Source organism: Erithacus rubecula (assembly GCF_903797595.1).
Source record: "Erithacus rubecula genome assembly, chromosome: 2".
Classification (NCBI taxonomy): domain Eukaryota; kingdom Metazoa; phylum Chordata; class Aves; order Passeriformes; family Muscicapidae; genus Erithacus; species Erithacus rubecula.
Genome location: NC_136685.1, coordinates 106384430 through 106405565, shown reverse-complemented (window position 1 = coordinate 106405565; position 21136 = coordinate 106384430). Strand labels below are relative to the sequence as shown.

At 42.7% G+C, this 21136-nt stretch overlaps 1 long non-coding RNA gene across 2 annotated transcripts in view; it reads right to left on the bottom strand.

Annotated features, from left to right (window-relative positions):
• Positions 1 to 20724, bottom strand: part of LOC306816570 — a 233497-nt gene extending 212773 nt beyond the window's left edge. For both annotated transcript variants that reach the window (XR_013777712.1, XR_013777713.1), the window contains exons 1-2: positions 20614 to 20724; positions 16245 to 16335 (exon numbers count right to left, since the gene is read on the bottom strand). This is a non-coding gene — a long non-coding RNA (uncharacterized lncRNA). The remainder of the gene's footprint in view (positions 1 to 16244; positions 16336 to 20613) is intronic.
• Positions 20725 to 21136: the final 412 nt, after the last annotated feature.

Genomic DNA, 21136 nt, shown 5'->3' with positions numbered 1-21136 from the left:
CACATTATCCACTGAGCCCCCATTAGCTCGGTGTTGAGCTACAACCTGACTTCCCCCAAATGCTTCTTTTTCTCTCTACTGTGCCCTTCTGATCACTTTTATCCAAATTATCATCTTTGTAAAACTTCTCCTATAATTGCTCCAGGAGAGAGACATTGCTACTGGCCTGTCCACAGAGGACTTTGTGCTCCAGCCAGACTCCAGTGGTGTATTAATAGAATAACTGAAACTGGGTTAGGGCAACGAGTGATTCCCAACAAGGCGGCACACCGACTTTGTACAAGTGGCAACAACAACTCCTTCATAATGTTACAAATCTAAAATTAGAGGAGAGGGAAAAGGCCTAAGGAATAGCCTACCTGCCACACTACAGACAGATATCCTGCTCAGAACTATGCAAGGACATCAGACATTCAAAGCTGCCTTCTTCTGGGACAGTTATCTGCAATGCTGTCTGAGAAAGGAGAATTTGTAGAAGATGTATAAATGTATACATCAATCAATACCTCCCCACATATCATCAGCTCTCCTGGATATCTTAAATACAGAGACAATATTTCTGCAACTAGCTTGCATCACAGGCAAAGAGCTGACAAGCACAGAAGCAGCCAAAGTCATACAGGAATTTGGAAGATGTTTTGAATTTTGAAAGTTTCCCTCTTCCTCGAGTGAAGCAGATTCAAAATAGCATCAAACTTGTATCTCATGCTTGATCAAAACATCAGTGACTGATGTTTCATGAGACTTTCCAAAGAGGAGAAGCAGGCAAGAGAAGTGCTGTAAGTGGCTTGCTAAGCATTGCTGAAGAGCAGGTAGAGATTTGGGGTAGAGAGAAGAAATTGGATAGAGAAGGATACAGTGTGTTGGAAAGCAGGGCAGAAGGTGGAGGAAGAAGGACAATGGTGCTTTGCTAACAGCTGTAAGTTTGAGTAACTCAGTAGTCTTGCAGCCAACATGAACCAAAGGCAACATCCTCAGAGGTCACACAGCTTCTGTGGGCTCACTGCATGAGACAGGATGGGTGTCACCAGCCCTCTAGGCAGACTCTCCCTGAATATCTCTCACCTTTCCAGCACAGCCCCACTGCCAGTTTACCACCACAACGCCCCACACTGAATTTGCAAGCACCAGGATGCACCACCACATAGCCTTGACTGGCCTGCAGCACCATCACCAGCTTCCCAAAGCAAGACCTTCCCTCAGCCAGCTAGTACACACCTCAAAGTAGCTGTTGAGTTAGCATCATCTGAATTCAATCTGCTGGGAGCACCCCCTGCACCCCATCACTGCTGGGGAGAGCAGCTTTTGGCTGCCGTGTGTCTTTCAAAGCGGGTTAGCAAAGGCTGCGCGTTTAATTCTTCCTCTCCGGCATCCGCGCACCTCCGAGCCCGGCACCACAGCACTGCCACCAGCTCCAAGGAATCCCGAGATGCTGCTGAGTGCATCTGTTTATACCCGTAAAAATTAGTGTTGCAGCTCCACCTAACTTAAACAGTTTTGCTTAGGAAATTACAGCGTGGCACTCGATCGGCTGTTTAGAGCATGGAGGAGTGAGTGGGTACCGGCAGCGTGTTTTTAATTAAGCAGGTAAAGCCTAGATTAAGCTGCATCGAATGGAGAGTGTTTCTTTAATTCGGTATTGTTGCACTCCTCAGCCAGGGCACAAAGGGTTGGCCTCAAAATCCTTGTAACTAAAAAGCCAGCCTCATGACCAACTACATAATTGATTAAACACAACTGTGCGGACTACCATTATCGGGAAGCGCAATTTTCCCGGTGTCGCTTCGAGTCTGAAATACCTCAAGGGTAATTACAGCCCGAGATGCAACACAGAAGGCTTTGAAGTAGGGGAAAGAAAAGATTAGGGTGGCTGGGACGGCTCTGCGCCTGTTCATTTGTCCTTCACGGCAAAGGCGCTTAAGCCGCGGTGCCCCGGCAGCCCCGGCGGTCGCGGGCAGCGCCGCGGGTCACGCCGAAAGCGCCGCCGAGACGCGGCCCCTTCCTTCCCTCGGCCGCCCTAATCAAAGTTTCATGCAGCTGTGCTCCTCTTTTGGCTCGGATTTGCCACGCCTCGCTGCCCGCCGCCGGGCTGACCACTCACGGCGGCCAGGAGTGCACTTGCACTGACCGGCTAAATTATTTACCCCAGGAACAATTATATAACACGGCACGCCAGCCTTTAAAAAAAAAAAAAAAGACCCTCTTCGGCCTCTGAGAAAAGAGGCACTAAAACTAATTCAGAAATTAAGAGATCCAGCCTTTATTTCTAATTAATAACAGGTTAGAAGTAAAAACCGCTATTAGTGACAGAACATAACGAGGAAACCAAACCGGCATTGTTAAGAGGGCTATTTAAAGAAATGTTAATGAATTGAATTTGAAGTTCTTCTTAGTCAAGCAGGAAACAACTAATGGTGTAAAGAGGAAAAGTGAAGCATTATTAAATGCCGTGTATTTATTATGTCAGTGACCAGTTTGCCAGAGGCTTTGAGGTGAGAAGGGAAATTCAAATCCTTTCCACTGCATTACAACTACGGAAAGGTAAATTCATGGGCTTCCTCACATACCACACAAAGGCTTAGTAATTTGTTTGGATTAATAGCATATTGTAGAAGCATAACACTCACACTTTAAAACTAACAAATTCAGCGAGAGCACAGAATTATCATTTAACCATTACTGTCTTCATAAAAACAAGTGCTCTTAATGCTTTGCAGTACATCTTTAAAGTGCTTTAAAAGCCAACAGCTAATTTATCCTGCCACAACCCACCTCGTGGTAGGCAGGGATTGTTATCTCCCCTCTGCAGTTCAATGAACAACGGGGAGTTAAGTGACTTGCCCGGGGCCACAGAGAAAGTCAGTGTCGGCTCTGGGTGCAAAACTCTTGAGCTCTTGGGGTGCGTGATCGCTCCAAGCAGATTTTGGGTAACTCGTTCACAGTATGGTACTAATTAACGAGTCTTTGAGGATTTTTTTTGTCTTTCATGACTAGTTTTTTTTTCAGGCTTTGACAGGCAGGTATATTTCTCCTCTGAACCACTACAGAATTAGAATTTTTGGATGGTCCTGCTTGTCCGTCCTGGCTCTGTACAATACTAGAACTGTACTGCACACAGACCCAAAGGGTCTGACTTGATTTCATCAAGAGGCAGCACAAAACTTTCTGAACTTTGTATGCTTTGGAGCAACGTGTGTGTCCTGCGCAGGGCAAACTGCACCCCAAAAACTGAAAAGAAGTCAAAGGCCCCTGCATGGCCCTGAAGGAGAATCAAGGAGTGAGAAAGGCCCAGTACACATACAAGATTGAGGCTTGAGCAGTTCTTGCCACTGCTTGTCCTCTGCTGGTTTGGAACCCCCTTTGTGTTCCATGATTCCTAGGGAGCATTTTTTATATAGGACTGCTCAAGGTTGCAGTGCTCATTGAATGCCTCCAAGAATCCATTTTAGAGGCTGACCATCATGACACACCATCTCTGGGGTATTTTGGATGCTATCACTCAGGGATATCACTCCCCTGCTCCACAGGTTATCCCTACTATCAGCTGTGCCAGTGGAGTGCTTGGCAAACCACTTCCTGCAGTGAGGACCTCAGCTAGATTGCCAAGCATTAAAGGGAATTGTGCAGCTACATGGGAACAGGGCAGTGTGGACGAGCAGCCTCCCTCTGGCACTGACAGACATAATCCCAGCACACTACCATGGTATTAAAATAGCCACCAAAACTTTAGGTAGCTAAGCTCTGGCTATAGGCAGAATGGACAAAAGTCCATCAAAGAGCACTGGAAACAGCTGAATGGCAATTCCTGTTCTCTCATCTCTCATCTGGGTGGATGAGGTGAGCAGAGGACCTGCTCCACAGAGGTAGTCCTGAAGAGGAGCATGTCAGCAGATCAGATGTACAGCTGGACTGAAATGCCACTCTGATTTATCCCTGCACACACCACCCTCCATCCCCTGTTCTCAGGTGCATCAAAAGCAGCTCAGACTCCCAGATGAAAGCCCCAAGAGCCATAACTGCCCTGCCTTTCCCAGGTGTGTTATCTCTGATAGTCACAGATGTACAAGAAGATGGATGATTCCTACCTATTTCAACACAGAAAAGCTCTGACAGTGCCAGGTTCTGGAGGCTGGGGACAAACTTTGCTCCACTCTTTGCAAAAGCAGAGCACACGCAGCTGAGCTGGCTGCTCACCACAAGCACTGGACACTTGTGGGTTTGGTACTGAAAGGTCCAAACTCTGCAGCCAGCCCAGGTTTCTTTATCCAAATGAGACTTAATTTGACATTCAGTGCCCCAGGTACATCTGGTGGATCAGAGATCACACCTCGTGCCTACCAGGTTTTTACATTTCTGCACAGAGGAAGCTGTGGTTGGTATCACTGACAGGAATTTCAAAGAGTGCGGAGGAGGAAACAGCAGAGATGAAAAAAATGGACATTATTTTCCCTCCAAAGCTGGTATGAAGACAGGCTGGTATGAAGCTTTGTAGCTAACAGCATCCAAGAAAAAGAAAAAGTGGACACATTGTGAGCTGAGTGTGCGTGAAATGTAGATCATTAAAAAATATTCACTGCTCTTGCAATGACATGTTTTAATCACACCTTATTCCTCATCTGTACTTGACTCTTCAGTAGGACTATTCTACTGAACACATGCTAATTTTTAAATATTAAAAAAGCCAAACTTGGTATATTAAACCTTCTGTTAACATTATTCTGGAGGTCAAATCCAACTCCCAAATAAACATTTGCTGGATTTTATTTATTTCCACCAGATTTTGTATTAAATCAGTGTGCACATATTCGCTACTGTTTAACATCCAAAAACCAAAATTATCTCCACACTTAGACCTATGAAACCATTATACCTGGAGTTCCTCTGAAAAAAGCATATTTAAATCTCTGCAACCACACATAATTTTCCTTGCAGGCAAGGAACAATCATCTAGAATTAAGCAAATATACTATACCCATAGCAACCCAATTTTTGGATTTCAGGTAATACCAGTGATTGTTTAATCATGTGTATTTCCCAAATATCTTTAAACTAAGGATTTGGATATCTCTTCCCAGGCTTCCTAGCTCAATCCTGTACAAAGAAAGTAATTTTTATGAAAAAGGATACAAATGCTTTAGCTTAATAGCAGCCATGCACAATCATCTGAAATTCTGTCTAATTAAAGTGTTAACTTTCTATAGAGAGCTGATGTTTGCTCAGAACAGAGGTAAAGCCATGATGTTTGCAGATATCATTTCAGTTGTATTGCTTCCAGGGAGTATTTTATTTGTACAAACCTAGAATCCTTCTCTACTCCATGTAAAAAATAGATTAGTCCCTTGACAGCCTTGAAAGTCATATCACTCACAAGAAAATTAATAATGCATTACAAAGTATATAAATTTTAAAAATTAGAGGAAGTGGGTTGTAATGGTCCGAAGACCACTGTCCATCCCCGCTCACATCCACCTTTCAGACAGAGTTTAACATCTTCCCCTCTGACAGCACAAAAGGCAGGGGCACAATTATTTCTGACAATTCCCCACTAAGCCCGCGGTGTCCCCGGCCGTCCCGCGGATGCAGCCGAGCGGAGCTACGGCCCCGAGACAAAAGCTCCGGGCGCTGGAGGGGAAGGCAGTGTCCGGGCAGCTGCTCCTTGCTGGTTCTGGTCCCCACTCTGACCCCCCTAATTTAGAACATGCTCCCAAATCTCTCTCTTAAGGGGGGTGCAGCGCAGCCCACCGTGCAGAGCCAAACCCCAGCTAACAGGACTGCCCTCCTCAGCCTCCTTGGAGCAGAGGTTCCTTCTTTCAGGATTTGGGAATTTGCTGCACCGTAATAGTGAAGAAGCACTGAGGCTGAGCATAGTACATAGTATTTCTACGGCAATTGTTTCAACTCATCAAAGGGTGTTTTAAAAGAAAACAAGAAGAAAATTGAAGAAAATGGACATTTGGAGGACAAACACACCGTGCACTGAGGAAAGAGAAGGAAAGCAGACAGGATACTGCATGCAGCTCACCCTTGTAGCAAGGTTTGCTCCAGTAAGAGTAAAGGAAAAAAAAGTGCTTGATGATGGAAGCGATAGAACTGGTGGTTTGAACTGTGTAATTAAAGCGTGCAACCCCTCCTTCCAAAAGCTTCCAGGACAAGTCTGCTAATGAAGTGAGGAAGCAGAGAGGAGGGAAAGAGCCCAGACCCTCTGCTGTGTTGGTGAAGTCCCCAGATTTTGGTGTGGGGCACAGAGAGCCACTGTGATCCTTGGAAATTCCAGAGGGGTTTCTCTGTTTGCAGTCAGCACAAAGATCAATCTCCTCCCCTGCCCTTTGCTTACAGCCATCTCTCTGAGGGTGACCTGGAAACACATTTCCAGTGCCACTGCGGCAGGTTGTTGTGACACCAGCACTAAATGCAGTCTCCGTCAGCAGCAGGAAGAATATGGCAATGCAAACCCGGGTGTTTTCCTTTGTGTTCCTAAAGTTCAAACTGGTCACTGCTCCTTCTGGGTTTGGGGAGGGGTAGAGTGAATGGGAGGAAAGCTTTCCACCTGTGTCCTTCCTCGGACAGCAGCAAGTTCAGTCAGGCTTCAGGTGCCACCTGAAGACATCAGCAGAGTCTCCAGAGGCGTCAAGACTCCCCACCTCATTTCTAAAACATAGAGCAACACGGACATTTCCTTTGCAGCTGCTACAAATACTCTAAAAAATAACAGGGTCTGGCTTTTATATGACTGCCACACACACACACACACACGAAAGAAACCCTTTCTACCACACGTAATCACTCCCTCTGAGAAAACAAGTTGCTATGGGTTGTGCAGAGCTTCCTGAGCACTCGGGATAATGAGGCAACAGAATATATGCCATGGGAGTTCAAATCTGAGTTTACCAGCACAACGCTACTCAAAAATTTTGAAATTCACTGCAAAATGCTACCTGGAGTTTTTGTGGCATCCAGAACAACCTTAACAATACCTTCTTAATCTCTCACCAAGAAAATAAAAGCAGCACAGATCAGAAATAAAAGGTGTGCAGCAACCTGCTATTGCAACCTACGTGGCTTTGCTCCTTTGTGCTGAATATTTGCTTTATGCACAACTTCAGCAGGCACACAGAGAAAGCCAGCACAAAGAAGTGCTGGGGGCTGCAGCTGTGTCCAGCAGCCAACAGGTCCTGAGTCCACACATGCCATAAAGAGGAGGGGACAGTCCTGAAGGAAACCTGGTGGCATCCTGAAATCCCAGCCTCCTGTTTTGCCCAAGGAGAGGAATAACCCAGAGAGAAAATAACTTATGGGTGGGCTGTGCTGAGATCCAGCAAAGGTGGGCAGCAAGAGCTGCTCTGGCCCACACCCAGGGGAGCAGAGCACCCCTCTCCTCAGCCCTCTGCATAGAGAGATGAAGCTGAGAATATTACAAACAGCTCTGACAAAAACCAGTTTTAAAGCCAAATTGTGCTTATGAAATGGAAGCTAATGCAACTTAATCACGAGTCAATCTATTGATTGATTCTAATATCAGAGCAGAATAGCTGTGATTTTAATACATTCCTTAAATGTAAACATGCCTGTTTCTTTGCTCCTAAAAAGGTCTTATTTTTTATTTGTATTCCTTCTAACTCACTGTTCTTTGACTGTGCAGCACAATGTTGCAGTTAGAGCTGTCAAGCATCCTGGAGTCATAAGTATTTTTCAGACCCCTCATTAACAAACAAGCTTCCAATCTCAATATGTGTTATCAAAATGAGATCTTTTCTCAACAGTTGACAATTATGTATTATACAGTTACAAGTTTACAACTGGTGACACCATATTGTTAGATTTCGGTCTGACTTTTAACAATGTGCTGCCTAATTACATTTTGTATTATATTCTGAATGTATAGGAGTATTTTATTCGTGGCCCCACTTCATTCTGCAATTTGCTTCTCAATAAATGCAAAATAATAAAAGCCCAAATCCTAGTGTGTGGAGTATTTTTATTGACCCGAGTGTTCTGCTAGTAAACACAACTTTGATGGTTTCATGAGTGAAAGTTTATTAGGCTGTGTTCGTTTTAAAATACAATTGCCAGGGGACTGATGTTGAAATCATTTCTTGCAAGACAAACTCTGTTTTGGATGCTTTCCCAGCCCAAGCACCACAAGGAAAGCAAAATGGCTATCTGGACACATGACATTTTGCATTTGTTCTTGCAGTGGCAAATGTTTAAACGTTTTAATGCTGTCTGCTACTTACAGAGAAAGAAAACAAAACAAAACAAAAAGATCTGTGAAAGACCTGCTCCCTGTTTGGTACCTTCAGGGTAGCCCTCACCAATAAGTTGCCAAATGCCCTCCTTATAGATCTACCCAATTGGTAGATACCAGTCTGCCCATCAAAACAGTGACTGGAGAGTGACAATCTATTGCCTTGAGCTGTGTCATATTTCTAAATTAATTTATTTTCCCTTAGTTTTATGAAGCCATCCCCAGATTTCGTCTCTAAGAGTTGGAGAATTAGGTCCAAATGGTCCTGCCCACCCTGGAATTTGTGATCCAGCCCAAGGAGAGTTAAGGAGTTCTTTTCCAGCATTACTGGAAGGGCCTCTCCTGAAAAGCCACAACATCAGCCAAACACACATTTCAGATCTGGCAGCACCTTAGGGAAGTGCCACTTCCCAGGAGTCCTCTGGGGCAAATAGGACCAATGGCAAGGGGAACACAGTGGAGCTGTTTTGAAACACCCCCTGTTCCCCAGACCCCGAGCTGCCCAACAATAACCTGACCCCCACCAGCTTTTGGAAACATCACCATGCATTCTTATAAACTTGCATTTTAAGCAGCCAGGAGAAACCTTCTGCCCCACAAAGCCATAAGGCCATATGAACACCCAGGTTTTTAGCTTTCCTCTCTGCCAACAGCAGAACTAGACTTGCTGGTAGCAGGACAGCCCCATGGACTCAAGCAACACGTCCATGAGATCCTCACTGAGCCAGCACCTATCCCACAGGACCTCTCCTCCTCTCTCTTACCTTGGGGCTGGTGCAACACCTTTGCTAAAAGGTTCCCAGGTGTTCACAAGGCCTCTGGAAATAAGGTGTGGGAGATTGTCAGAAGAGCATTCACTCGCTGAGGGGAAGATCATCACCAAGGGAGGCAGGAGCAAGAGCTGTGCCATCCCCTGCCCACACACCATATTGTCTTCCTCCAGCAAAGCTACTCCAGAGGCTTTCTCTGATGCCAAACAACATGAGTGAGGGAAAAAAAATAAAAATACAGCCTCGTGAAAATATCCTGTCTGTTCATTTCCACAAGTGCTAGTGAGACATTCTCCAAAATCATACACGTGTAAAAAGATCTAGAGGTTGCTGCTTAGTTTGTCATACATTTTTATAGGCTTTTGTGAATGGTTTTAGATTTGACATAGTAACTGACTGTTACTAGAAATAAACTGTAAGTCAATTCCATGCTTCCATAATTCACTGCCCAGGGTTGTTCAAAAAGATTTAGTGATACTTGTGATAGACAGCAAGCCTCTTGATGTTTTCATTTTCACTTAGTGCCTGTAATTCCTCAAACTTGCTGACCTCTACAGAACAGGACAGAAAAGGGCTCCAAAACTTCTTTGAAGGCACTCACTCACCAAAACATCTGAAACACTCTCATTTGGCTTCTTTTCTTTCCAGGGCACAAACAACAATATGGGAATAAAGCAATTGCTGTTCTTTTTAAGAAGGTGACTGATATTATTATCTCCATGATGGATCATGTGGTTTTAATAATTTATAATGGAAGAAGTTAACCCCCCCACAAACCAAAAAAGTATTTTTGTGACTCAGAACGTCAGTTCTCCTGACAGCTGCATATTGATATTTTTCTGACCGAGTGCCTTCGTTTTGAACCTTAACCTGTTTATAGACATTTTCCTCCTCTTTCCAAAAGTTCACAGATAAATTTTAAAGGCTCCAGGTCTGGATGTAAAGATGCAGAAACAGATGTGTGCCTACGGAGTGTGCAACCAGGAATGCTGGTTAGTCAGGGCAAAGAAATACGCAAATATTTAAGATACACTCACATTCCTGGTGATTGTGCACGAAACCCATGCAGAGGGCAGTGCACATTCCTGCTGGGGAAGCTGATGGCCATGAACTATTTAACTGTAACAGTAGGAAGAGGTAACAAGCAAAACTGCTGTTGTGGCTCCTCTTAATGCAGGGTTCCCGGGACAAAAGCACCTTGATAGTTATCAGCACGGATCTGTCATTACGATTTAATTACCAGCAACAGGCCACTGACATTTGAAACTGTTGATCAGATTCCGATCCCGAAGGTGGACCGGAGGCCACCTCTCCTTCCCCCGGAGTAATTTTTCCCTGGGCACTAAACACCGTATGGTTAGCGCGGGGCTGGCACCGCAACTGGAAACACGGTCCCTTGTTTTCCTGGCACAAGCGGAGACCTTCCCGGTGCTGCTGAGCACCACCGAGGGCTGTGGCATTACCACTGCCATGGAGCAGATGGGAAGCAGCCAGGATCCGTGCCTGAGCTGGATTGTTCGGGGAAGAAGCGAAATACAAAGCGTGGCAGCCCGGCTCCCAAGACGGGGTGCAGCAACAACAAGAAATGGAGCTTTCTTGAGTTATTTTGAAGCAACTTGGTGATTTTAACCTAACTGGATGAAAGCACCTCCAGCAAAACCTGACCCTGAGGTGTTTGCAGTGAGGATCATTCTAAAAGTTACAGGTATTTCACAACAGAGTGAACACAATTCAGTTTTATACCGTGCAGTCCTGCGCAGCCCTATGCACCCAGGACTCACAAAAATTATATCCTAATAGTTTTTGCAGAAAAAAAACCCCAAACAAATACAAAAACAGTCCCACGCCCCACAAAGAAAATTACTTGGAACAAAATCAAGAAGAGAGAAAAAAGAATCACAATCATATATTTCAATTCATTTATGCATCCGGTTATTAAACAAGGACCTGAAAAGAAGATAAGGAAGAAAACTCAAATTGAGGCTTTGCATGAACTTCAGCATCAGACGGACGATTTTCCTCTATTCCTTTTCTTCTGTGCATTAACTATTTAACATTGTTTTATTTTTCCTCTTTTAGAAAAAGAGAGAAAGAAACTGCAGGCTTTGCACACCCAGCAGAGCCAGCAAAGATCTTTCACAACCTGTCTAGCAAGCCAGTGGCTTGCTGAAAATCAATCAGCTAACAGAAGCCAGCACTGCTGACTCACAGACATTAGCTTTTGTTTGGACATTTTCACCTATTGTCTAAACTTTACTTTTTGTCTAGAAGGTTTACACCAAACACCTCCATCTACTCAGACTTGTATGAACTTTGTGAGTCCCTCCCTACACAGGATATTCCAGGATTCTCTCACACTCACTTACAGAGGAACCCAGGAGAAAAGGTCACTTGGGACTCAGAAAAAAAAAGAGGGAAAAAATAAATTGCAAAAAGGTGCACTGGAAGCTAATGTGCCTTTTGCACTTTTAGCTGTAGGAAAAGCCCCTACACATACAGACACATAAACACAATGTGCATTTTTTATTAATCAAGCCTTTAGTTTTAATTGCTTCTTACTATATAGGCCAATTAAGGATGAGTTGGCAGGATGAGGATCTTTCCCAGCTCATTTGAAGCTAGGAAAGGTGGAGTTTGCCTTGCTGGAGGCTCCCATTCACACAGTTAGCCAAAAAAAAATGTGAATGTCATTAAGCACCCCCAGTAAAAATCCTAGTTCTATATAGGTAGAAAAATAAAAGCAGGAGACCCAAAAGCTCCCATTTGACCCCATCTTTCACTCACTTTCAAATAAAATCAATTACAGTATCTCCACTTGTCTGAGCTTTCAGAGATAAATACCAATAAATACAGATCCAAACTGCACCTAGAAAACCTTAGGTACGCATGTCCTCCCAGAGCTCCCCTCCTTTTATCTGTGATTGATCCTCTTCACCTTCAGAGTGTGTCGAGGTCAGAGCTTAGTTAGGAATTCCTTTTAAAACATATTATAGACACTTTTCAATATATGCTGTGCATTTTGCAATGCAATGGATGATTACAGAATCACAAACCCAAAGCACATTAATTGTGGAAGCAATCAGCCTAAGTGGTGAGTATGTAGAGCTTACAGATGTCATATGGGTAAGGAAGCATCTTCCAGATTAAGATACTAATTTTTTTTGTTGTATTTTGGGTTTTTTTTCCAGCCACTTTAAGCCTTTTCAAACAAACATAATTAGCAGTGAGAACTGAAATGGGCTTGCAAACACTATGCTGGAGTCAGACAGTGCCTTGTGACATTCCTTGTGATATGGGAAAATTCTGCCCTCGAGGTAGCAGTGAAGGATTTTTCTGCAGGGAACTGGAATGGGTGTTAGACTGCTCTGCTGCAGGTGAGAAGCTCCTTTGGCCCTGTGTCCATGCCATAAATCTGTATTAATGGCAAACCATCAAACCAGAGGGCAGCCAAGAGTTTATTAACCCACAGCCAGGCTGGGCCAAGAGTGAGCACAAGCCCCAACCCAAACCATCACTGCGAGTTTTCTCAGCAAAAACCAACACTCTGCACTACAGCAAAGGTTAAAAAATTGCACTTTCAAGCCAAATTGGAGCTTACCAAGCAAGTGGTCAACACTGCATTGGCAGGAAAAAATGGTTCTCACCTGCTGCTGGGACAGGTCTTCTAATCTGAATTTTCTAGAAACTGAGAGTAAAAGACCTTTACAATCCCCTGCAGTCTCTGTATCTGTGCATCTAAGAGCCTAAAGAGCTTTCAGCCTGATTTTCCAAAACATCTACAGCTCCCCAGGTAAATAGCGTGGGTGGCACCTCCAAAGCAGGCCCCAGGTCTGATCCAGCCCACTGCTCTGCTGCTGCAACCACTTAGGAATGACAAAGAAAATGAAAACTTGATAAAGAAAATTAAAACCTGGCAAAAGTGAACTGTGGAATCCTAAAACTTAAAAAAAAAAAAAAAAAAAAAAAAAAATTGGAAAGAAGCTTCCAGCTCATGATAAACATTATAATGAAGCCTCTAATTTTCCTAATGAAAGCATTATCTATCAAGATAAAAGTAAAATGATTTATTAGATTTTCAAACATCATAGAAATAAAATAGTAAATCAGTCCAGACAGTAATTATTCCATCTCAACTTGAAGCCATTAACACTTTGCCTGCTGTAAAGACATCCTAACTACTCTTTTTAATTCCATAACCCTATGAAATAGCTTTATACAATCCAATACTAAACAACAATTACTAGTGACTTAAGCAGGAGTTGAAATACTTTCTTCAAAATGTGCCTGAAATTCATGAGATGAGGAAGCCCAAGGACCTGTCTGGAAGGGCTGAAATGCTTAAAAGAAAAAAGACTTTGAAATTACAAACTCGTGAAACTCTAAGGAGGGCACCTGGTCACTGCCAGCTCTGCTCCTCATCTCTCCCACCTCTGTTCCCCTGCACTCATCCTGCTCTGGCAAAAATCAGCCTGCTGTGTTCACTGTGGTTTTAAATGCTGCAGGTCTCCATCAGCTTCCCTCTTATAAAAGCACAGAATATACTGCTTGTTACTACACAAAGTGTCCCCCTGCCCCCCTCCCTCTCTCACTAATGGCTCTTTTCATGATCTGCAGCAAGGATCATTTAATCTGTGAAGAATGAAAATTTCAGTGTTTGTATATCGTCAGTTATTACCTTTTATTTCTAAATTGTGTATTTGGAAGAGGAGGAAGGACTTAATGCCTTTATTTGCTGCAGAGCAAATGTTCAAGGATACTGCAGAAAGCAGTTTATCCCAGCATAATTTTAGAGGCTGAAACTGGAAGGTGCTCCAAGCCCCTTGGCTGCCATCCTCCTGGCATCTTGTGCAGCCTGTGGCACCCGCTGCCACTTCCCACCCATTGCAGCCCCAGTGTCTGGGGGCAGAGGGGCACCACATCCACTTTTTCATTTATCCTGATCACTCTTCTCTATGCCAACAGCCCTGGAGGCACCTCAAAAGCCAGGCAAGCCCCCTTGCTACCCCTCCATGCCATGGAAAACTCTGGCCATGCTGTCCCTCGGTGCTCCATGCATCCAAACAAGGCAGTCATGGTGAAGTACAGATGGATACAAAAGGCACAAATAATAATAATTTAGAAAGTCTGCACGCAGTAACATCTAAAGCTAACTGCATGTTAAGCAAGGAGATTGTAAAGTCCTCTTGAGTGGCTTAGGAAATTCAGGCACAAACAAAATCTACGAGGCAGCCTAAGTGCTGCCCTCTCCATATTTAAGCCAATGAATATAAGAAGAGGAATTGGAATATCAAAAATAATTACATGAAAATAACAGTGTTTATTTTCCCAAGAGCTTGCCCACCTGCAAGTTCTGGTTTTGCCAATGTAATCCTGCATTTGTCTGAGCAAACTGACTGAGAGGGATTAAAGCAGGACTCAGTGTGCTTGTGCCAGGGCTCAAATTCAGCCTGCAAGTTTCAGAGATCGCCAAATTATTATGGGAATTAGTCAAGGGAGGAGTAGGAATTTAACCTAAATGCTCATCCTTTGGTGACTTTAAGATACGGTTAGTATCATTATTTCACATCAAGCTTCTGAAAATTATTTAATTTTTTTCCCTGTTTCATGCCAAGGTCTTAATCTTTACTGCACTGGCAGTGAGAACGCTTTAAAGAATCATTTCCCGAGACACATTTAATACATTTCCAGTAAATTGTACATAAACCTGTCCAGCTGGCTGGGTCATTTCATCAGTGACACACCCACTGAGTGCAGGATGCCACCTGAGATTTACCTCAATGCTTTCAAAAGGAGAGCGATGATGGGATAAAGCTTTGCTAATGTGTGAGTGCGATGGGGAATACACTGATAACTGCCCACCAGGGAGTACAAGGATCTTTTTTAGGTTTGTTATGGGAAAGATTACACAGCGGATTAGACAAAGGGGGTCGGAGATCAGCGCTGAAATTACACCGACTTTAGCAAAAGCAGCATTAAAAACCTGGTTGTTTATTTCAAACCACTTAAGAAACAGACGGTGAAGTTTATCAAGTGTTTCTGAGCTGTGTCCTGTACTGCTTTCAGGGACTGCTCCACATGCTTGGGAATACAAACAGAAGTTTTCACAGGATGAGGGTTTTGAGCAGGATCTGCCATATCGGGGCAAAATACCAACAGTGACTTCCTCACAGTCAGCTCTGCTGAAATTGCATCAATAAAGAATGTTCAAGATGAACATTTTTAATGGCTCCTCTTATGAATATATTTGCTGAATCCAAGCAGGGGGGAAGAAAGAAAAGATCTTTTCATTGTTCACAAGCTATTCCTGATAAAGAGTGCAGGGGAGGCAAAGTGCTGAGGAAAGACATCGTGCTGAAGCCAGCCTACAGTGCACCCCAGCAGCCTGATTTTAGGAAGAAGTGACTTGTTTATGGTACAAACACAATCCTTTCCTGCAGGTGATCTTGTACCTTTACCTGCAATGTCACCAGCAGGGTATTAAGAGAGGCCCTGGCCATGGGTTCCCCACATGTCCCAGCAGGAGATGGAGTTTTGGAGCAGTGACAGTCACAGCTGTGTGAAGCATTAGCAACTGGTGACACTGAAGATTTTAGTGAGAACCTGGGTGACCAGTGATGGCCCAGTCCCCTCCCGTTGTCCCCACCACCACTGTCCCCAGCTCCCTGCCTGCCTCGTGGAGTTCTCAGAAGTTGAGCCAGGCTGGCGTCCTCGTCGCTGTTCATCACTGTCGTTTAAGTGAATTTAATAAAATTATTTTTCTAAACTGTTTTAGATGCCATATCTATAATCCATAAAATTTATTGTGCCTTTATGTAGAATTATACTGGAGTTGAATATATAAATCAATTTATAAGGTCTAATGACATACAAACGCTTAAAAACTAAAGGCGATGTAGTAAATTCAAATTACCATTACAAATGTAAGCTTTGTAGTCAGTGTGTGACCCGCTAAGGATTATATTTAACTCCCCTGAGAGTGGTTTATCATAAAACTTTATACTTTTATTACAGTGAATTATTAACTCCTCCATGATGTGAGTCATTCCACGCTCTGACTATAGCTTTTTTAATGACACTATAATAGACATCTTGCTAATAGCAGTAGGATTGCTACCTCTGAGGTTAGAAAAAATAGAAAAGCCCAAAAAAGGGAGAAAGGAAGTGAAAAGAAAAGATAGATGCAACAAATATGTGAAAATGCATTTCCCAAGAGAGTAAAAAATAAGAACCTGTAAGAAGTTCCATCCAAGGCTGAGCTGCATAGAGGTCATGACAATCTTCTGGCCACGTGGAGAAGCAATAAGCTGAAAAGGCTGGCATCTGAAAATAACAAAATGTTTTGCCATTAGAAGATATAAAAAAATCTTAACTATTATGATTATTAATTTTTTTTTTTTAATGTGGAGAAGGATTCTTTTTCCTCCTGATGTTCCAGTTCAATCAAGTGACTTTAAGATATCTTTATACAAATTGCTTGACAATCATTCCTTCTTCCAAGGAAGTTTCCATAGACTTTTCCCAATCAACATTTGCACTATCCCCAGTGATCTGCAGTTTAATATTGGTATTTCCAGACCCTCCCTTGGCTGGAATTGGTCCAAAATCCTGGGAGATTTCTGGGCTCAATGACAGGACAATCCAGGCCCATGAAAACCAGGGTTCACTTCATTACCAGAAAAGCAAATCCAAGAGAGGTGTTTCACTTCACCTCTTTCTTTTTGTTTTATTCCAAATTTCAAATCAGGTCTGCCCAGTCAGCAAATGTCACCCTCGTAGATGAATTTCTCTCTCCAAAAACCAAGCTCTGCTCCAGTTACATTTACAACAAAATTGACTGGATTTAAGATTAAGCTAGCCCATTTTTTGCCCAGATTTCCCATTTTTACAAGCACAAAGGATTTTCCATATGTTTGAATATGATTTTAAAATGGCATGCACACATTTTTCCATAAAAGAATTCTACCAAAAAGTGGCTAACTACAATCTGAAGCATGCCAAGTCGCGTGGCATTACACAAAAATGAACTCAGGGGTATTTTTAAATGATCCTCACGAAAGAAAAAATGTAAAAATAGAAAATTCCCAGTTCTTGTATCATCAGGATTTTTTTTAATACTTGTGTTTACTAAGACAGTAAAAAAAAAAAATCAAGGAGATAGTTTCCTATTTCCTCATGGCACTCATTAATCCATTTATAGTGCTCCTTTGCTAGCAACATGACCACAGAGCTGCTGAAAAACAGCAGGAAAATTAAAACCGACAAAGAGAGGTCAAGCCTACCTGTAATGCAAAAAATCCCCAACAGAACAGGCTGAAATAGTGTTAATGCAGTGCAAGGTCTCTGAAAATTCAGGAGCTGCTCAGAGCTATCTGTATGATCACCTTCCATTTAATACATTTATTTGTAGATGCTGCTTTTAAATGATTGCATTTTTTCTCTTTTGGACAGAGGCAGCTCTTACCTCTGTGGTCACTGGACGTGCAAACCACTGTGTGAGGATTTTCAGCAGTGTGAAACTTCATGGGGAGAATAACCTGCAGAAAATTCAATCCTGCCACAGAAATTTGCCTAATTTGTCTGTTTTTCCTTGAAAACAACTTTCATTATCAGCCTTGCCAGGGCTGACTTTCAGGGCAGAAGGTTTGGAGCTACAAACCCTTTTATTTTGAGTGGAGTTGATGTTTATTTGAGAAAACTATTAGTATTCCTAAACCTACAATGGATTATACCAGAGCAGGAGGCAACAACTCTTGTCCTGATGAATTCACCTGCCTCTACTTGCATTCTCAGGAAAGATTTGATGTTTAGACTAAGCAAAAGGATTTAATTGCTGCATAGACCTAGAAGAGTTCTACTAAAATTCTGTGCTTTAAAAGAATTGCTTTCTGCTCAGCTCCAGTTCTACAGCAGTGAGAACAGGTTGCACCCTTTGTAACAGTGGCACATGTCCCTCTTCCTGCATTGATCTTCCCATCACTAAATGAGAAATTTTTCTAAGCCTGCTGATAATTAAAAAAACAAACAAACCAACCAGCCCTCTGCTCAGTGCCACTCCAACAGGAGTTTCCAGGCCAGGACTGAAATAAAAGAAAATTATGCCACGTGCAAACTCAGTGGAAAAGCAGAAAGTCTGCTGCTGCTGTGACACCATGAAACAGTCTCTTTACACAGGTTTTATGGGGCAGTTTAGTGCTGTGCTCCTGTTTGGGGCTTTTGTGTCTCCAGCCTTTCTTTGTCAGCATTTATTTATTTAACTATAAAGCCTCCATTGAGGCTAGGGTTTGTTTACAAGTGGTTCTCAGCCCAGAGAGCAATTAAATATTACATTTACTGAAGATGAGTAATGCTGTAAGGGTCAGCCCACGGTGACACCAGAGCACAGCTGGGTGGCCACTGTGGATGTCACCAGTGTGTGCCCACCCTTGGAGAGGCATGGCTGGGCACAGAAACGTGTCCATTTCCTGGAGGCAGCCCTGCTGAGGGCAGGACCTGTTTGCTCACCATAAAACCTGGTCATTAACCCAGCTCACCAGTAAATACACTGACCCCTGGTCCAATCCTGAGCACCTCACCAGACAAATCTGTTTGCCTTCAAGGTGAGGGAGAAATGCACACACAGAAGAGAACTCTTTTTTTTTTTTTTTTCTTTTTTTTTTTTTTTTTTTTTCTTTTAATGGCACTGTACATTACTGAGCAACTTGCCAACTTTGTGCTTTACCAGACATGGGCACAGCAACTTGATCAAGGTCCAGAGTTTCTTAAACTCTAACTCTGAATTCCTACTTTGGTGAATTTTGATTCTCAGCTCTAAGGCTGCTCCTCAGTAATTGCTGCTTTTCTTTTTTTTTTCTTTTTTTTCTTTTCTTTTTTTTTTTTTTTGACATCTAAACGTCCTTGTATCTGAGAAGGGGATGTAGATGAAAGAAAAAAATTGGGAAATGCAGTGAGTGATTTCACATTCAAATAAAAGAGGTGCTGTACTTCAAGAAGTTATAAGCACCTGCAAACAGGAGTTTATAATGAAAATGCCTTTTCAACCATAACTATAGCATTGTAGTAGTAATGCTATAATACAATAAACTATCCTATTAAATCTAAATAGTTAGATTTAATAAGACAGTGGTTGTATATTAAATAAATGCCAAATTGATATAAAAAAAATGTTTTTACTGAGGTTTAACAACTCTGTCTTGTGCTTGCTGCCTTATTGCCCTCAAATAAAATTCATGTACAAGAACATGTATTTAAACCATTGCATAAAGCACACAGAAAAAAAAAAACCAAAAAATCAACCCAACTTTCAAATGGGTTATTCAAATATGGAAGGAACCCATCATCTGAAAGGTGAAGTTCACAGCTTTGGGTTAGCAAGAACAAAACAATCACTTAAGTGACAGAAGTTCTGTGGTGCTACCGTAGCAAAATTCTTGAGGACATTTGAGTCTGGGGGCTTTTGGTTTGTTTAGTTATTTGGGTTTAGGTTTGTAAATTCAAGTTAAACCAAGGTGGCTCAGAAAAGAGATTAACCTTAAACTCTATTTCTGGTCAACAAGAGATGGAGGAAATGTTGCAGCAGGCAAGCAAAAATGCATTGTTGACAAATGACTCCATTTATAGTCCAGATTTCGGACACCTTGTCCTTAGTCACCAGTGACATCTAATTTGTCCCTAAAAAAACTAGCCCTTACATCTTTGTTACTTTAGGCTTTAGGTTAAGACATGTGGATGTCCCTCATAAATCTGATCTTCTATAGGACCTGTCTCCTTCCAGTAGCTTCCCAGTTGAGGGGAAAAAACAACAACAAAACCCAAACCCCACCACTACCCTTCTTTTCCTTCCTGTTCCGAAGACCTCATCAAGAATAAAGAAATTGTCCTAAATTTAGACATGTTAATCCCACGGTGTTTGTGTGAAATAGGTTAGTCAGACTGAGAACAAAAGGGAGGGAGCAGAAAGCTATAAAAAGCAAATGAAGGAGAGAAAAAAAATATATCTACTGTACTTCACTAGCCAGAATCACTGTGGGTATACACCATACAGGGACATCCGTCAGCACCAATCAATACATGTGGTGTTAGTCATGGATGATAAATTTGAAAGGGATTATAACTGTAAACAGTGATCAATAGAGACTTGCTGGAGGAGACAGAGAGGAAAAAACAACCTTAAAATGTTACACGGTTAATAAAGTAAGGGGTCAGTCTTAAACAAAACTCCAGTGAGACCCACTTATTTCAGAGATGTTTCTACCAGGAGGGGGAAAAACAAGCCCTACCTATTTTCATAAAGCAATTGCTACTAAAAGGGCACATTATTAATTTACAGCATACTTGCTGATCCCTCTGTTTCGAAGTCACATCCTCCATTAATGTTTGGTTGGAGATGTTTTGCTGGATATAAGCTGGCATCCCCCAGACCCCCAGAGAGAAGCTTGCTCTCCTCCTTGCTCTGCCCCCCTCTTTCCCCCCTCCTTCCCTACCACTGACTTCACTATGGGCACATGAGTGATCAGAGCATTCACAACGGTGACATTCCCCTCTGCAAACAAATTCATCCAGGGCTTCAAGTAAAAAATGCAGAGAGCCTGTGCTGTTCACCCACAGATGAATGGAACTATCTGTCTTGTCACCAGGGGTCGTAGCAAGAGGTTACTGCGAGTATATACCTTGGCTTCTGTGCTGACGTTTGCAAGCAGCTCTCCTGCAAAAAAAATAAAATAAAATAAAATAAAAAATCCTGCCATATCAAGCACTTATCCAGTCCCTCTAGAACCCTTCTCAGATCATGTCTTTCCACACCTTTGGAGTCACAGCTCCAGGCTTGACATATATATTTTTTTTCTGCTGACCTTTTAGCGTCCTTTCTGCCACAGTGTGTAAACCATAAGCTGATATATGAAGGCAATTTTTAGTGGTGCCACTTGTATCTGAGTGATTGCACACGCTTTACGTTTCTGGCCTGCCACCCTTCCACCTTTTGAAGATCTCTCTATTTCTTTTAAAGGAACTGCAGCAGAGGTGAAAGGAAGTTTAACTGCTTCAAGACTTTGATGGCCCAAGAGCACCTGTTTTGGGTTTTCAAGAAGATACGCTGCAGATTGGCTGACCAGTGCTTATGCTC